Source organism: Trachypithecus francoisi, unplaced genomic scaffold, assembly GCF_009764315.1.
Source record: "Trachypithecus francoisi isolate TF-2019V2 unplaced genomic scaffold, Tfra_2.0 Lachesis_group5, whole genome shotgun sequence".
NCBI classification, from domain to species: Eukaryota; Metazoa; Chordata; class Mammalia; order Primates; family Cercopithecidae; genus Trachypithecus; species Trachypithecus francoisi.
The window spans coordinates 41,233,234-41,250,319 of NW_022681470.1; the positions used below are offsets into that span (position 1 = coordinate 41,233,234).

General features: G+C 39.3%; 1 protein-coding gene across 1 annotated transcript in view; it reads left to right on the plus strand.

Annotated features, from left to right (window-relative positions):
• The window catches only part of CUNH1orf21 (chromosome unknown C1orf21 homolog), a 265,567-nt gene that overhangs the window by 15,082 nt on the left and 233,399 nt on the right, over positions 1 to 17,086 (plus strand). The gene's annotated exons all lie outside the window — the stretch shown is intronic.

Sequence of the window (17,086 nt, forward strand, 5' to 3'; positions counted from 1 at the left end):
CTGGTTTATCTTTAAAATAGATTCCTAGAAATGGGATCACTGGGTCAGAGGATAAATACATTTGCAGTTTTGCTAGACATTACCAAATTCCCTTCTGTGGGTGCTATGTGCTATATTATTTTGCATTCCCACTAACAAATATGAGACTGCTTCTTACCCTAGAGCCTCACCAATAGAAAAACATTGTACAGCCTTAAGGTCTTTGCTGTCTAAATGGTGAGAAATGATACTCTAATGTAATTTTAATTTGTGTCTCTGATTCTGAGCTCGCTTCACCTCTTTTTCCTGTGTCTAGGGGTGTGCATTTCTTTTTCTGTGAACTGTTTCTTCATATATTTTTGCCCATTTTTATAGAGTTGTAGGTCTTTTTTTCATTTCATTTTATTTTATTTTATTTTTATTTTTTGAGATGGAGTTTCGCTCTTGTTGCCCAGGCTGGAGTGCAGTGGTGCCATCTTGGCTCACTGCAACCTCCATCTCCTGGGTTCAAGTGATTCTCCTGCTTTGGCCTCCCCAGTAGCTGCGATTAGAGGCATGCGCCACCATGCCCTGCTAATTTTTGTGTTTTTCATAGAGACGGGGTTTCACCACGTTGATCAGCCTGGTCTGGAATTCCTGACTTGGCAGATCAGGTGATCTGCTTGCCTCAGTCTCCCAAAGTATGTGATTACAGGTGTGAGCCAGAGCGCCCAGCCCCCTTTATTTTATATTAGGGATAACATCATCCCTAATATGTGGCAAATATTTTTCCCAGTTTATTATTTGTCATTTTTCTTTGATTATGGTGTTAAGCAAATTATTTTCTTTGGTGCAGTTAGTATTATCAGTGTTTCTTGATTGCCTCTTAGTTTTAAGTCATTGTTGGAAAAAATTTCCTTAGATCCAGGTTATAGAGCAGTACATATGTAAATGTAATACATATGTAAATATTTAGTAGCTACATTTATAGCCAAAAAAACCCCAGGTAAAATTAATTTTAATAATATATTTTATTTAACCCAAAGTGTCAAAAATATTATCATTTCAATAAGTAATCAGTATTTAAAAATATTAGAGATATTTTTCATTCTTTTTTTATGCTAAGTTTTTAAGAACTAGCGTGTGTTTTATACATTTAACATATTTCAATTTGGTCACTAAATTTTCATGATAAATACTTGATCTGTATTTAGATTTCATAAAATTTGCAGTTGAAAAAAGTAAATTCACATAACCAGGTTGTTCCAATTGTACTTAAAAAGTTTTCCAATACCTAATTGAAGATCCATTTTAAAATTTCAATTAATTAAAATTAAATAAAACTGAAAATTTAGTTCCTCAGTCACACTAAGTATATTTCAAGGTCTCAGTAGCCACATATGGATAATGGCTACCATTTTGGACAGTGCAGTTGTAGAGAGAGTCATCCGTATTTTCTTTTAGTACTTGTGTGATTTTATCATGAACATTTACATGTATGAATTTATTTTTTTGTATGGTATGGAGAATGGATCTAATTTTTGCAACATGGGTATCTGCCATCACAAACCGCTTATTAAAAAGTCCATCTCTGGCCAGGTAGGAGGATCACTTGAGGCCAGGTATTTGAGACCAGCCAGGGCAATATAGCGAGACCTCATCTCTTCAAAAAAATTTTATAAACTTAGCTGGGTATGGTGTTGCATGCCTGAAGTCTCAGCTACTGGGGAGGCTGTGGTGGGAGGATGGCTTGAACCCAGGAACTCGAGGTTACAGTGAGCTATGATTGTGCCACTGCACTCCAGTCTGGGTGACAGAGCAAGACCCTGTCTCAAAAACAAAAAACAAAAAACAAAAAACAAAAGTCCATCTTTTCCCCACTGTTTTGAGATGTGCCCCTCTTATATAATTCATTTCTATACGTAGTTGGCTGTATTTCTGCATATTCTGTTTTCCTCTATGGGTCTGTCCCTTCATGTTCCAATACCCTACTGTTTTAATCACAGAGGTTGTACAGTATGTCTTCATGTTAAAACCATAGCAAGACGCCATTTCTCATCTACCAGATTGGCAAGTACCTGTCAATATTGTTTGGAAAAGGCATAGGGCAAAGGAAAGAAACATGCATACCATGCTGATGAGGGTATAAGTTGTTAGGATAATTTTGAACAGACTATACCTTGTAAAGTGTTCCACTGCTTCCCTTATCTTTCAGGGTAGCAGAATAAGGAAGTAGGGCAGGTAGCAAGACTGGAGTGGGAGCAGTTTTGTCTAATAACTTCAGTTTGCCCTACCAATATTACCGTTTTCTTTACCAGTTGGATTGTGAACAAGGTTGGGAAACACTGCCTTAAAAGAAATCTTAACATGTACGAGAATGTGAAAGGTAACACTGTTGATAATACTGAAACCCTGCAAACAGCGTATATGTCTATCAACCGTGTAGTGAATAAAGAAATTGTGGCACATTCGTATGAAACAATAGTAAGAGTAACCTATAACTGTGTATGCCAACAGGGATGAATTCAAAAGCATAAAGATGAGTGGAAAAGCAAGATAGATGACTAATACAGTATGATTCTTTTATGTAAAGTTCAAAAATGGCTAAAGTAATATATTGTTTAAGGATAGATTCATAAATGGCAAGACTGCTAAGAAAAGCAGGGGAAGATTAACAAAATGCAGAAGGATAATTAATTACTTCTGGGGTGAAGGATATGTTGTGCTTGGGCAGGGTTATACATGAGATTTCAAAGGTGCTTGTGATGCTCTGTAGGTATGTACATAGTTGTTCATTTGCTTTTATACATTAAATTGTATATGCATTATGTGATTATTTCAAAACAAAAGAGAAACAAAACAACAAAAACAAAAATCTGGACACAGGAATAGGCTCACTGAAATTCAAATAATTAAATTTATGCTTGAGAAAAACTTATTTCTCAAGTGGAACACTTGGCTTTTAATTTTTTATTTAGTGGCAATAACTTTTTGGTTGGTTGTATGAAAGACTGAAGGTAGAAATTTCCTTTCAGTGTCTGGGTCAAGCAGTAAGAAATATGTTATTGTGTGTTTTACACACATGCATGACAGTTACATCACCAGGTAACAATTAAAGGTAGAGTCATGGGTACTATAACACCAAGCAGTTTTTTGGTACCATTTATGCAAAATATCATTGTAACTAATTTTAAACTTTATTCAGCAGGAGATTTTTGAAGGAACATAATAAATAGGAAATGTTCATCCAAGATATGTTATATGCCAGATATAGCACCTACATTAACTCATTTAATCTGGATAATAGCCCATGAAGAATTAGATGTGGTCTTCATTTTACAGATGAATAAATTGATATTCAGAGAGGTTAAGTAGCTTGTCCAAAGTCACACAGGAAGTAGATGATAGGATTTTAATGCAGGTTTATCTGTCCCCAAAGCCTGTGTTTTCAGCTTTCTGTTCCAGAGTATTTGTTAAGAACTTCAGGTGCTAATCTCTCCCTTTTCTCAGTGGAGTCCTTAGTCCATTTTGTGCTGCTATAACAGAACAACTGAGACTGGGTAATTTATAAAGAACAAAAATTTATTTCTCAAGGTTCTGGGGGCTGGGAAGTCCAAGGTCAAGGTGCTGGGAGATTTGGTGTCTCATGAGGGCCCAGTCTTGGCTTCCAATATGGCTCCTTGAATGCTGTATCCTCCAGAGGGGAGGAACAGGAAAGCAGAAGAGCCAAGAGAAAGTGAGAAAGAGGGCTGGACTTGCCCTTCTTTTCTGGCACCGATTCTACCCATGAGGGTAGAGCCTAAATGGTGTAATCACCTCTTTAAAGTCTTGCCTCTTAATACAATTACAATAGCAATTCAATTTCAACATAAGTTTTAGAAGGGACAGACATTCAAACCATAGCAAGGCCCATCCCAGAAAGTATTTCTACTCTTAAGGTCCAGAGAAGGAAATCCTTGAATAGATTGTGGCAGTCCTTCACAACAGCTAAGTAAATTTTAACATCAATTTTAAGCTTGCTTTTCTTTAGTGCCATTAAACAGTCACTCTCTACCCCTCTGTGATGTGTGCTTTCATAGATTTGCTGACCCTAAAGAATTTGATTGATTGGGCAGAGGGAGTCCTGCTTGGATTTCTATTTGTTTGTTTTCTGATCTGAAGCCTTCCACAGTTTTCCATCCTCAAGATTACCCTGGACATTAAAATCTTTCTTGGCTAAGCCTGTGCAAAACCCTTGCAGCCCATTTCTCCTTGCATGAAAATGATATGTGTCTATTTCTCTAGCCTGTCAAAATTTTAAAACCTTTTTTTCCTTAATTCTTCAGAGATTACCTTATGTGATCCAAATTGTGATATCAGCAAATGAAATGTTCCCTGGTCTTTTATCTGAATCATTATTTGGGACGTTTTTATTAGACCCAGCGCTAATAATTCTTTTTTTTTTTTTCTTTTTGAGACAGGGTCTTGCTCTGTTGCCCATGCCGGAGTACGGTGGCATGATCACAGCTCATTGCAGCCTCAATCTCCTGGCTTTATCAATCCTCCCACTGTAGCCTCCCGAGTAGCTGGGACTTCAGGTGTGTGCCACCATGCCTAACAAATGTTTGTATTTTTTGGAGAGACAGTTTCACTGTGTTGCCCAGGCTGGTCTTGAACTCCCAATCTTGAGCCATCTACCTGCCTCGGCCTCCAAAGTGCTGGGGTTACAGGTGTGAGCCACCACACCTGGCCCTAAAAATTCCTATTATGCTTTAAAGTTACATCATGTTTATCTTCGCAGTTTGCCCATTCTTGCTACCCCTGGTTTCCACTGATATTTTCGCAGAGAATACAGCTGAGGAAGGGGACAGGGTGGGAGGGAGCATTCAAACGAGCATTTGGTTGCTAGGGAACCTAGTTTACTCAGTAATTGTGACTTCCCAAAGTTGTCTAGAAATTACAGCAGAGCTGCTTGGAATCTCTTTCTATTCCTCTTTAGATTGGTGCACCTCCAGCTTTGGAGCTGACTGAAGCTCCTAAAGTTATTCAGCCTCTTTCCCTGGGGGCTGTTAGACTTGCTGTTTCCAGGGATTGAAGTGACAAAAAATTTATTCTAATCAAAATGAGAAGGTCAGTGTAAGAGTGAAGCCAGTGAATCCCTGTCTTATCTTCTGATCTGTAGGGATATGTGTGCCTCTCCAAACCCCAGCAGGAGAGTTTTTATAATGATACTAAAACCCTCTTTGTATCTTCCTTCTGTTTTCATTATATCTGAGTGTCTAGCAAGTTTCCTTTCGGTTGAAATGTCAAGAAAAATACTTTCTCTTAGTATAATCTCAAATGAGAATTTTATGATCTGTGTGAAGAAAAAAATCTCTTACATGTGTTTTAATTTTTCACTTTTTTGGGGATAATTACATCTCAAATTAACCAAGTTAAAAATGAACTCAATAGAATAAAATAAACTCCTGTGATTAGCAAGGAAGTAAAATGAGTATATCTAGAAATGAAATGCACGTGAGATTCATCTTGGTTTTCTGCTACTTGGTTAAATTATATAACAACGATGTTGGGGCTCTTCTTTGAATCTTAAATGTACTCAATCACAAAGGTGGGATTAGACTGAGGGTGAGGGAGTAATACTCTTTTAAGAGAAGGAAAAAAAATGATATTAATGATCAAGTGTTGTTCTTTGGAAAATAAAATTTGTATTAGAGTTTGTGGTAGGCTATTTATTAAGTAGCATAGAGGATCAGAACTGGGAGGGGAAGGAATTAAGCTGGGTTAATACTGCCAGTCTTCTCTATGCAGCCTGGAGACAACCTTGTAATTTACAGAAGTGCATTCAGAATGTCTTTTCCTGATTGCTCCTTTAAAGGGCTATTCAGGAAGGACTGGAACCTTACTATGTCTGTTACATTGTGCTTTAATGGGCCAGCTGCATGTGTATCTAAGGGTAAGGGAAATTTATGGAGGCCATGGTCCAAATTTGGATGGGTTTGTCAGAGTAAGTGTGTTTTTTCCTCCTTTCCACACTGCCTCCTACTCTGATTTTTCTTTTTGTTTTTTGAGACAGGGTCTTGCCCTGTCACCCAAGCTGGAGTGTAGTGGCATGATCATGGCTCACAGCAGCCTCGACTTCTGGGCTAAAATGATCCTCTTGCTTCTGCCTCCCAAAATGATGGGATTACAGGTGTGAGCCACCATGCTAGGCCCTGATTTTTTTCTCTTTGTTTTTCTAGAGACCGAGTCTTGCTCTGTCACCCAAACTGGAATACATTGGCTCGATCATAGTAGCTTACTGCAGCCTTAGGCTCCTGGGCTCAAGTGATCTTCCCACCTCGCTTTAGCTTCTCCAGTAGCACATCACTAGACTTGGCTAATTTAAAAAATCTTTTTTAGAGACAGGGTCTCACTATGTTGCCCAGGCTGGTCTTAAACTCCTGGCCTCAAGCGATCTTCCCACTTTAGCATTCCAAGTTGCTGGGACTACAGGCATGAGCCACCACGCCCCATAGCTCCCCCAACCCCGATTTTTCTGTGGAATTGAGTCTTTAATGTGGAACTAACTGTGGCTAAAACATTCTACATCTCTAAAATGGGAAAAAATGAAATAGGTACCTAAATGGTATTTACCATAATTGAATGAATATGCAGCTACATTTGTCTGGTAACATGTAATGTGAAAAACTCAGAAAATCTCTCAGGTAAGATTTTCTTTTTAAGCTAAATGAAACTTTCCCCATGGGTCACATCCTGAGTTCTGCCGCATCAACTTAGTGCAGCGTGTGCATCTGTTAAACAAATGAGTGCTCACGAGTCCAGAAATTTACAAACACCATTTTCCCCTGAAGCAAAGAAAATACATCATCTTGGATTATTTTGGTAGCTATAATAAATCTCTTACCTGCTTTCCTTTGAAGCTTCATGACTTTTGTGGGGGAGTGGTGGGAGAAGAGAGGACAGGAGCATTTGAGGAAACGTACTAGGTCTCTAGCAAATTATTCATAGCTGTTTGGATGCCAGATGAACAATATATTTGAATACTATTCATCCTTTTACAAAATGAAGCGTAAAGAACCCTAAAATAAAAAGTTATATGTCTTGGTTGTGCTGATGGTCATGATCAACAGGAAACAGTTTGAAAAGGTCCCACGGTCTGGTTTCTGCACAGCATGGCCATATAAACTTCATTGCAGATGGGCTAATAGATGTCAGATGAGAAAGGAAGCTCTAACCTTCCATATCAGGGTTTTAGAAACCATCAGGTGGGCCACAGACAGTCTGAGTTCTCATTTTCACTTTTTATTAACCTAGCCTCTATTTTTGTTACCTAAGATGATCGACATAAGACAGAGCAGCTGGAGGATTAATAACTCAATAATACTGAGATTAGGCAGCTAAGAATGAGAAAAGTGTCCTAAATAGAAATTGCAGCAATTCAGTATTTCCTCGCTGAGTAGGTAGATGACTCAATACACTTGGTAAAACATTAAAATTGCTCTATTAAAACTGGAATGTGTCTGTTAATATTGTTACATCACAGTGGGGAATGGTTTATTTTTGTTGAGGGTGGTTTATTTGCAAATCAAACATAAAGCCTGAATGGAAACATTACTTTTCATTAAATAGACGGCCAGCTGAATGAACAGAGAAGGTGAGTGAATTTATTCTGCTGCAGCAGCCCAGGGCTTGGAGAGTTTGTGCTTATAGGAAAATTCTGCCCCCAAAGAGACTTTCACATCCCATCCCATCAGTGAGAAATCACTGTTCTACTGGACTTTTCTTTGCCTTTTTTCCCCCATTATTTTGAATCTGAATCAAAAAAGGTTATTTTTATTTATTTATTTATTTATTTTGAGACGGAGTCTTGCTCTGTCACCCAGGCTGGAGTGCAGTGGGCAGATCTCAGCTCACTGCAAGCTCCGCCTCCCGGGCTTACGCCATTCTCCTGCCTCAGCCTCCCCAGTAGCTGGTACTACAGGCGCCCGCCACCTTGCCTGGCTAGTTTTTTTTGTATTTTTTAGTAGAGACGGGGTTTCACCTTGTTAGCCAGGATGGTCTTGATCTCCTGACATCGTGATCCACCGGTCTCGGCCTCCCAAAGTGCTGGGATTACAGGCTTGAGCCACCGCGCTCGGCCAACAAAGGTTATTATTTGGGTCATTTGTTAGGGCCTGGAGCTTTGTTTGCTAAATTGAGCTGTAAGTTAAAATGTTTACCGTTGGGAGGGGGGAGGGATAGCATTAGGAGATATACCTAATGTAAATGACGGGTTAATGGGTGCAGCACACCAACATGGCACATATATACGTATGTAACAAACCTGCATGTTGTGCACATATACCCTAGAACTTAAAGTATAATAATAAAAAAAATGTTTACCATCAGGGAGGGATTTTTATCTGTGTTGAGTCTTTGTGAGGAGTAAGGAATCTCTGATAAGCTGCTAACTAGATAGAAAGTGAAGGCAATTTCCCTGAAGGCTTTACCACCCCTGGGGATAGTCTGACCTTTGAAGAGGCAGTTGTGAGGCTAGTCAGGTTTCACCGCCTTTTCTCCTTTCTCCGGCATCCCAATCTGATAAAGTCTCATGCATAATAAAAATGGCACATTAGGGTCCTTTTATTTAATTCTCACAATGCATCCCCCAGAACATTTTAGAACAGAGTCTGTGCCTTAATCACATGGCCGTTCTCACAGTGACCTGATGGGTTTGGATGTCAGCATTCGTTCTATAAGAAACTACTGTGTTATTTCAGCTGAGAAGGTGAAATATGGGTAGTGTCCAACACTTCCACTTCCTATTCAGCTCTTTTTTGTTCATTCTTTCTCAATTTTCAAAGAAAGTTTCCCTTGGCATGTTTTCTAGTGCTAGGACGACCTGGGCCAGCAGTTGCCCAGACTAGGGTGGGATCTTACTGTAGTTTCTTCTTGGTCTAGATCAGTCACAGCTGAGAGGCCCAGAAAATCTGCTGTTTGTATTTGTCAGTGAGCAGGTCCTTATGTTGGCATTGACTTTAATATTTGCTTTTTGTAGAAAGAAATCACCTTACAATGTTTTTTTTTTGTTTTGTTTTGTTTTTTTTTTGCCAGTAACACAGTTGTTTATTATCATATATTGTGTACTGTATGTAATTATATGTGCTATACTTTTATTTTGTCAATGCAGTAGGTTTGTGTACACCAGAATCACCAAAAACTTAGAATAATGTGTTCAAAGTTACTAATAGCTACAAAGTCACTAGGTGATAGGAACTTGTCAGCTCTATTATAATCGTATGGGACCATCATCATGAAATGTCATTATCTAGCACGTGACTGTATGTAAATGCATTATAATAAATGTCTGTGTGTATTTTATTCCTAAATTCCCTCTAGCCATAAAACAGTTACTGTTTTGAAGCTCACATTTTGAGTAACTGGACAATTTGAATCTCACATTGTCACCTTACAATGTTGGGGAGGAAGTGAAATGAGGTACTAATGGAGTGTTTGTGGGGTGAGGAATGTGGGCTGCGGGTAGGGGGAGGGGAAGATTGCAGAAAATGACCCGCTGGTGGGTTTTTAGTACAGGTCTTCTTTCTAGTCCTACTGGAATGAAGGTATTCATCATGGATCTTGGAAAATTAAAACGGAAAGAATAAGAAGAAAGAAGGTGATCTTGACCAAAATAATATAACTGTCTTGGTTATGACTACTAGCTCCTTATAGAACACCGATGAACTTACAGAGTGAGGTCTTTGGTCTGCATGTCTTGCCTCATTTGTAGCTCATCTGCTACCCAGGACACCACCTTATTCAGGGTGGGCCTGGACAAATACACACCAAATAGAATTAAATGTTATTGTGACTCCAGGGGTTCTGGGTATTGACTGTTTAATTTCCCTTGTCTGTGAATTACTGAGTAGTATTTTACTGTTCTAGGCTATGCCTTCAGTTGGCTTTGCTCTTATTTATGCCTTTCTCTAGCAGCACTGCAGAGTAGCTCCCAACAGAAGAGAATCAAAACATTTATATAAATTTGTATAATGGCAGGCAAAGACAGCAGAATAGGGATTCGTGTATGAAAAATTGGCAGACTTACGAGAAATAAAAATGATATATTAGACATGCTCTGTGGAGAAGAAAGTCCAGTAGGAAATGTATTTTTTTATTATGAATTGAAATAAAGTGTCTGATCTTAAATTTTAAAATATAGCTAGTAAATATACCGCAAAGTTCTTCTTATTTAAGAACTTATTGTTCTGGTCAAAGAAAAAAAGTACTATATTAGAGAAAAGATCTGTGAATAGCTTGTGCGTCTAGGAATTATAGCTTTGGAAACAATGTCCTGGTAATTATATCTGTGTCTGGATAGGTGAAGATGTTTCAAGAAGTTTGAATTTATCTTGACAGGATTATGCTGAGATGAAGGATGATTTTTCAGGTGGATATCTTGGATTTTATACTTTCGTCCTAACTTTTGATGACTTTGAATGATTTTCACCAAGTTTGCAATGGCACAATAAACATTTTAGATTCAATCTTGATTTAGTGTGCAAAACGAGAGTCAATTTGTTTCCAGGTGGACTTGTTTCTGTAAATTGAAATAAATTACAATGAATTTTTATGTGGATGAAGGTTGCTAATGGCATTTGATGGTATTAAATAAGAGGTTATAGTCAGTTTTCAGATTTTCTTCTAATACATGTATTCTTTGGACTAATTTTGTTCAACATAGTGAAAGATTAATTTGCCATATGTGTGAGTGTGTGTGTGTGTGTGTGTGTGTGTGTGTGTATATATATATTTTTTTTTTTTTTTTTTTTGAGATGGAGTTTCACTCCTGTTGCCCAGGCTGGAATGCAATGGCATGATCTTGGCTCACTGCAACCTCTGCTTCCCAGGTTCAAGTGATTCTCCTGCCTCAGCCTCCCTCCTTACAGGCACCTGCCACCATGCCAGGTTAATTTTTGTATTTTTAGTAGAGTTGGGGTTTTTTGCCATGTTGGCCAGGCTGGTCTCGAACTCCTGACGTCAGGTGATACACCCACCTTGGCCTCCCAAAATGTTGGGATTACAGGGGTGAGCCACTGCGCCTGGCCTCAAAAATATTTTTTTTCCCCAGAATCTCTGCATCAACTAGAGTTGCTTCATTCAGGCAATTCTAAAATCCTGCAGAGATAATATAAATGAAATAGTTCCTATTTGCAGAAAATACCTTACTGATTCTTTGTATTTTGCTGCAATTTTTTTTTTGTTTGTTTAAACAGGAATATATGTGCTTTATGGGAAAGTTTGTGTTCAAACGTAAGAGTCTGTGAGGTCCCATCTAGTTTTCAGGTTTTGGCTTTTCAGCAGGCTTGAAAAACCTACTGCCTTCTCTAGGTTCTAGAGGGCTCTTCTGCAAACCCATTGGGGGACATTATTCCCTTATTAATGATTGCAAAATAATTCAGAATATTTATTTGTTCTTTGTAGTAGAATGTTGCTTGCTGGCCAGTTTTCCATACTATCAAGTTGGAGCATGGAGAGTTCAATGTTATCTTTTACTTAAGCCAACATAATGAAAAATTATTGGTTATGGGTATTTCCTTTTTTTTTTTTTTTTTTTTTGAGATGGAGTCTCACTCTGTCACCCAGGCTGGAGTGCAGTGGTGCAGTCTTGGCTCACTGCAAGCTCCACCTCCTGGGTTCACACTATTCTCCTGCCTCAGCCTCCCGAGTAGCTGGGACTACAGGCACCCGCTCCCACGTCCGGCTACATTTTTAGTAGAGACAGAGTTTCACTGTGTTAGCCAGGATGGTCTCGATCTCCTGACCTCGTGATCCTCCCATCTCGGCCTCCCAAAGTGCTGGGATTACAGGCTTGAGCCACCGCGCCCGGCCGGTTATGGGTATTTCTTAAGAGGTCATATAAAGAGCTTCTATATGTTCTATTATAAATTTGAATTTGTCTTCAGTCCTCCAAGTTTGTCTTAGAGGAATCTGGACCTAGATGTGAGATACAAAACTTATTTGATGCTCTCCTGGTGCTAATATGGTTGGGCTACCTAAAATTATGCAGAGATGATTGTATATTTAGACATTATTTGATATGGCTGTTTATTGCCTAATAAAATCTTGAAGAGAAACTAGGATGAAAAGGCTGTCTCCCTTTATTGCAGAAGTCCAGACAGCTTTTCAATGTGATGGATTCTGTGGCAAGGATGACATCATTGGGGGGGGTTTATATTTCTATAATTTTAGATTAGTTATTTTAGTTCCCTTACCCCCATTTTAAAATATTCCTGTCAGATAAAACAAGGATTTTCTTAGGAAATCATGAAGCCAGGTTTAATTTCTACTTAGTGAGAGGACTTCATTACCACCCCACTCTTAAGGTACCGGTATTGTCAGTAGGCAAGAATGGGTTTTCTTTTGTAAGGAATGTGTTTGAAGGCATAGATTACAGACTCAGGGTAATGTGAACCTGTTTCCATGCATGGGAATATCCTCTCAGGTGATAGACGTTCCTTAAGGGAAGCCTCAGGTAGGATAAGCAAAGCTAGGTACTTATTTGCTTGTTTCTTAAAGAAACACAATAGTAAAGACAAAAATGTTGTATGGATCAAGCAGATGAAACCAGAAGAGTGTTAATATCCAGAAATGTATTCTCTAAGGCTCTGCCTAATTATATTAAAAGTAATTTGCAAATCTGGCCCTGAGTTTTCCTGTAACCGTATGAAAAGAAGAAACACTATCTGTTACAAGATTCTGTTATAGCCTGGGCAACATAGTGAGACCCCATCTCTACAAAAAAGAAAAAAAAATAGTTGGGCATGGTGGCACATACCTGTCATCCTAGCTGTTGGGGAGACTGAGGCCAGAGGTTTGCTTGAGCCCAGGAGTTCAAGGTTGCAGTGAGCTATGATTGCGTCACCACACTCCAGCCTGGGCCACAGAGCGAGACCCTGCCTGAAAAACAAAAACAAAACATTCTGTTATAAGGAAAGAAAAATGTATATCATTGCTTTGGACAAGTGCAGCAGTTCCTACAACTGAGAGAGAAGTTTCTCCTTGTGAGGGACATTGAGAGTTGACAGTTTATCTTCGCTTGGGAAAACTGAGATACCTTCCTTAGCCTTTCTAGAAATAATTCTGTTTTGATGACTGCAGGCACGGAGCATTGTGAGACACCACGTTTTACACATCTGGAGGAATTAACTCTCAGGGCATACTCATCCCAAGATTCCTAAGAGCAAGTGAAAGAAATCTAATGTCTGTTATTCTTCCTGATATCTCTTTGGTGGACACCTGCTGCTGGGGTAATCCTGCAGTGTCCACCATGAAGTTTCTTAATTGCTTCAAGGGAAGGAGTGACTGGAACTTCACGCATGCTGAGATGTTATATGTATATACATGTATGACAAAATATATGTGGGAGAAATTCTTAAAATGCTAATATTTGTCATCAAACCTAGAGGTGAAGCTCATCCTCACATCCCCGTAAAAATTATACAGAATATTTGCAGTCAGTTCTAGAATTTATTTGAACAAAATCTCATAGTATCAAGGATGACCAAAATAAGGGAGTGAAGCGTAGATGTCCTGTATTAACATATTGATGCTAGAGTTGAATAGTTTTAGGTTCATTAATATGTTTGAAATCTGTAAAATATTTCTTTTTTGTTTTGACCAGCTGTAGAGGTTGGCAGTAAGTCTCTGAAATAGCTCTGGTCAGACCTGACTGCACCAGAAAACTGTGTTTCTGAAAAATGCCCAGGAACCCGAGGCATTGAGTCTGTGGACAGAGCGGCTGGCCATGTGGGGACTCTTGGAGCGGGATATAGGAAACGAAGTGACAAGATGGCCAGCTTTGCCCTTGCTTCTAGAGCCTTGTGAAGAAGTATCTCTACCATGAAAATACAGTCCCTGTGTGGTAGGGTTATCGTCAGGCCTCTTTTCCCATTTATACTTTGCCGGGAAGTCAAAAGGAAAAGGAGGAAGGAGATTCTCGAAGTTAGAGAGGAGGAGCAAGGAAGGGTCACTCTGCCTTAAATTTGCCAATTTTCCTGAAAATAATTTTTCTTTTTGCAGTTACTTCCTCCTTCATCTCAGGTAAACCTATTGACCATTGAAGGTACAGACTTGGAAATAAGGTGTTCCAAATGATTGTGCCTTCTTGTGTGATTTAAAATAACATAATATTTATGTATACACAGAGAGCTTTTGCAATAGAAGATGTGCCTTGAGAACTGTAGATTGCCTCTTCCGTGAGCCTAACACTGGACCAGGGTTAAGAGTTGCTCAATAAATGCATGTTGAATTAATTTCGTTTTTTCCTTTTCTAGAGGATCTCTGTTGCCCAGGCTGGAGTGCAGGGGTGCAACCATGGCTCATTGCAGCCTCAACTCCCAGGCTCAAGCGATCCTCCTACTTCAGCCTCCCAAGTAGCTGGGACCACAGGCATGCCAACACGCCTGGCTAATTTTTTTAATTTTGTGTTGAGACAAGGTCTTGCTATGCTGGCTGGGCTGGTCTTGAACTCCTGGGCTCAAACATTTCTCCTGTCTTGGCCTTTCAAAGTGTGAGATGATAGGTGTGAGCTACTATGCTCGGCTGGATTTGATTTTAGACCCTGGGGAATCCATCTTTGGGCAGTTTCTCAAAGAGAAGGCAGGTATTATTCAGCAGAATCCTCATTGACATTGGTCTTACTGTGAGAATTACTGTGTTTGTGTACATCAAAGCTTGACTGTGTAAACCTGAACTAAGTGTAAGAATCCTTCTGGTAAAAAAAAAAAAAAAAAAAAAAAAAAAAGATGACACTGTATTAGAAAGACAAAATCAGACAGCCTAACCAAACTATGGATTTGTCAATAAATGTTCTAATTCCATGGTCTATTTTTATTTTCTTACATAGCTTTATTTAGCATCCTAGATTGACTTGTTTTTTGTTGATACTGTTCCTTTGTTAAAATCTTGGAAAACCATTCATAAAGTTTTATGACTTAGGAGCTAAAACTGATGGTATTCTCATGACCAGTTTATTTATTTTCAGGTATTCGTTACAGCAACACCTTATTTCCAAGTCTGTACCTTCAAAAGTCTATTAGGCCTACTTACGGCAAATAGACTTGCATATGCAAATGGAAGATTTTGAATTCATCCTTCTCCTAGAGCACTGATTACCTGTTTTACAGGTTTTAATATTGACAATGTCCCCTGAACTGCCACAGGATAGAAGTGTTGATCCCATCATTGCAAAAGGAACTTTTTCTTAGGTTCAGAACATAGAGTAGGAAGATGCTTTCTACATCTTCTCAGGAATAGAACCGGGAACCTTACTCCCTTCCACTTAGTGAAAACAATTTGGATAATACGTAAGTAACAGTTCTAGGCAAAAAGGATTGCCAGAGATGAACCAGACCACATCTTCATAGGAACAAAATCATTTTCCTAAAGAGATGATTTACTGAAAGGCGATCTAGAGGGTCACCCCTGATAAACTGAATATCTCTTTCTTCACTAGTATTTGCTCCATACATGTTTTTTTTCTTTTGGATGAATGCTTTCTTTTTTTTTTTTTTTTGAGACGGAGCCTATATCTGTTGCCCAGGCTGGAGTGCAGTGGTGCGATCTTGACTCACTGCAACCTCCGCCTCCTGGGTTCACTCCATTCTCCTGCCGAGTAGCTGGGACTACAGGCGCCCGCCACAACGCCCGGCTAATTTTTTGTGTTTTTGGTAGAGACAGGGTTTCACCAAGTTAGTCAGGATGGTCTCGATCTCCTGATCTCGTGATCCGCCCACCTCAGCCTCCCAAAGTGCTGGGATTGCAGGGGAGAGCCACTGCGCCTGGCCTGGATGAATGCTTTCTAAAGCTATTTTATTCTAAGATTCTAAATAAGACTTTTGCTCATTCAATAATTTATTCCTTGAAGGAATCATGTATTTTAAGATTTTGTTTCCATTGCAGTGGATGATTTTAACCTATAAGAATGACAATGGGAAAATAATAAAGTTTTATGAAAATTAATCAAAATGTTAGATTAGAAGGCAGTTGGCAGAAATCATTAATTTAATTTAATTTATTATATATGTGCCTGTGTATGTCTAAGTGGGAAATGCTGTCTTCCAAGTAGCTTTGGTGATTTTTGTACTAATTCCAAATAATTTGCCATTGCTTAAAATAAAAGAAAAAAAGCAAGAATATCCAGCACAAATCACTTTTGGAACTCTTGAATTTCTCTTCAAAGTCAGGTAATGATCCTCTTGAGAAAACTGGTTTTATTGCTTAAGGGCTACACCTCATTTTCATGCAAAGCAGTATTACTCAGCATGATCACCTACCTTATTTGGCAGGGTCGTCTCTGAATGCCTGTTGTTGCTTCCCAGAATGAAATATATCTTCAAAGAATGAGCATCATCCCTGACCTATTGGAATGGGACACAGACTCCAGAAGTGTTTCAAACATCACTGAGCAATGTTTTTCATCGTGTTACTGGAAGAAATGCTAGTTTCTTTTTTTTTTTTTTTTTTTGAGACGGAGTCTCGCTCTGTCGCCCAGGCTGGAGTGCAGTGGCCGGATCTCAGCTCACTGCAAGCTCCGCCTCCCGGGTTTACGCCATTCTCCTGCCTCAGCCTCCCGAGTAGCTGGGACTACAGGCGCCCGCCACCTCGCCCGGCTAGTTTTTTGTATTTTTTAGTAGAGACGGGGTTTCACCATGTTAGCCAGGATGGTCTCGATCTCCTGACCTTGTGATCCGCCCGTCTCGGCCTCCCAAAGTGCTGGGATTACAGGCTTGAGCCACCGCGCCCAGCCATAAATGCTAGTTTCTAAAGATGACCACTCTTAGACATAAAATTCCTGAAATTGGTCACACTTATTTGATGATTTTGATGGAAAAGTTGCCAGTGAAGGGTCTGAGAAACAGGAGATTGGAATTAGGCCAGTTTAGTGACAAGGACCTGAATGGGTGTTGTCTATGATTCCTTCAAGGAAGGAAAGATTGAACGAACGAAAATCTCTTGTGAGGGGTGTGTGTGTGAATTCCAGGTGATTTATACTCTTCTGCTTTTGGCTCAGTCGAAAGAGCAGTACTTGACACTAAGAGGGAAGGGTGACTGTAGGCAAGGCAGGACATGCTGCAGACTTGGAGGATTACTGTCAGAGCCCTTTTCA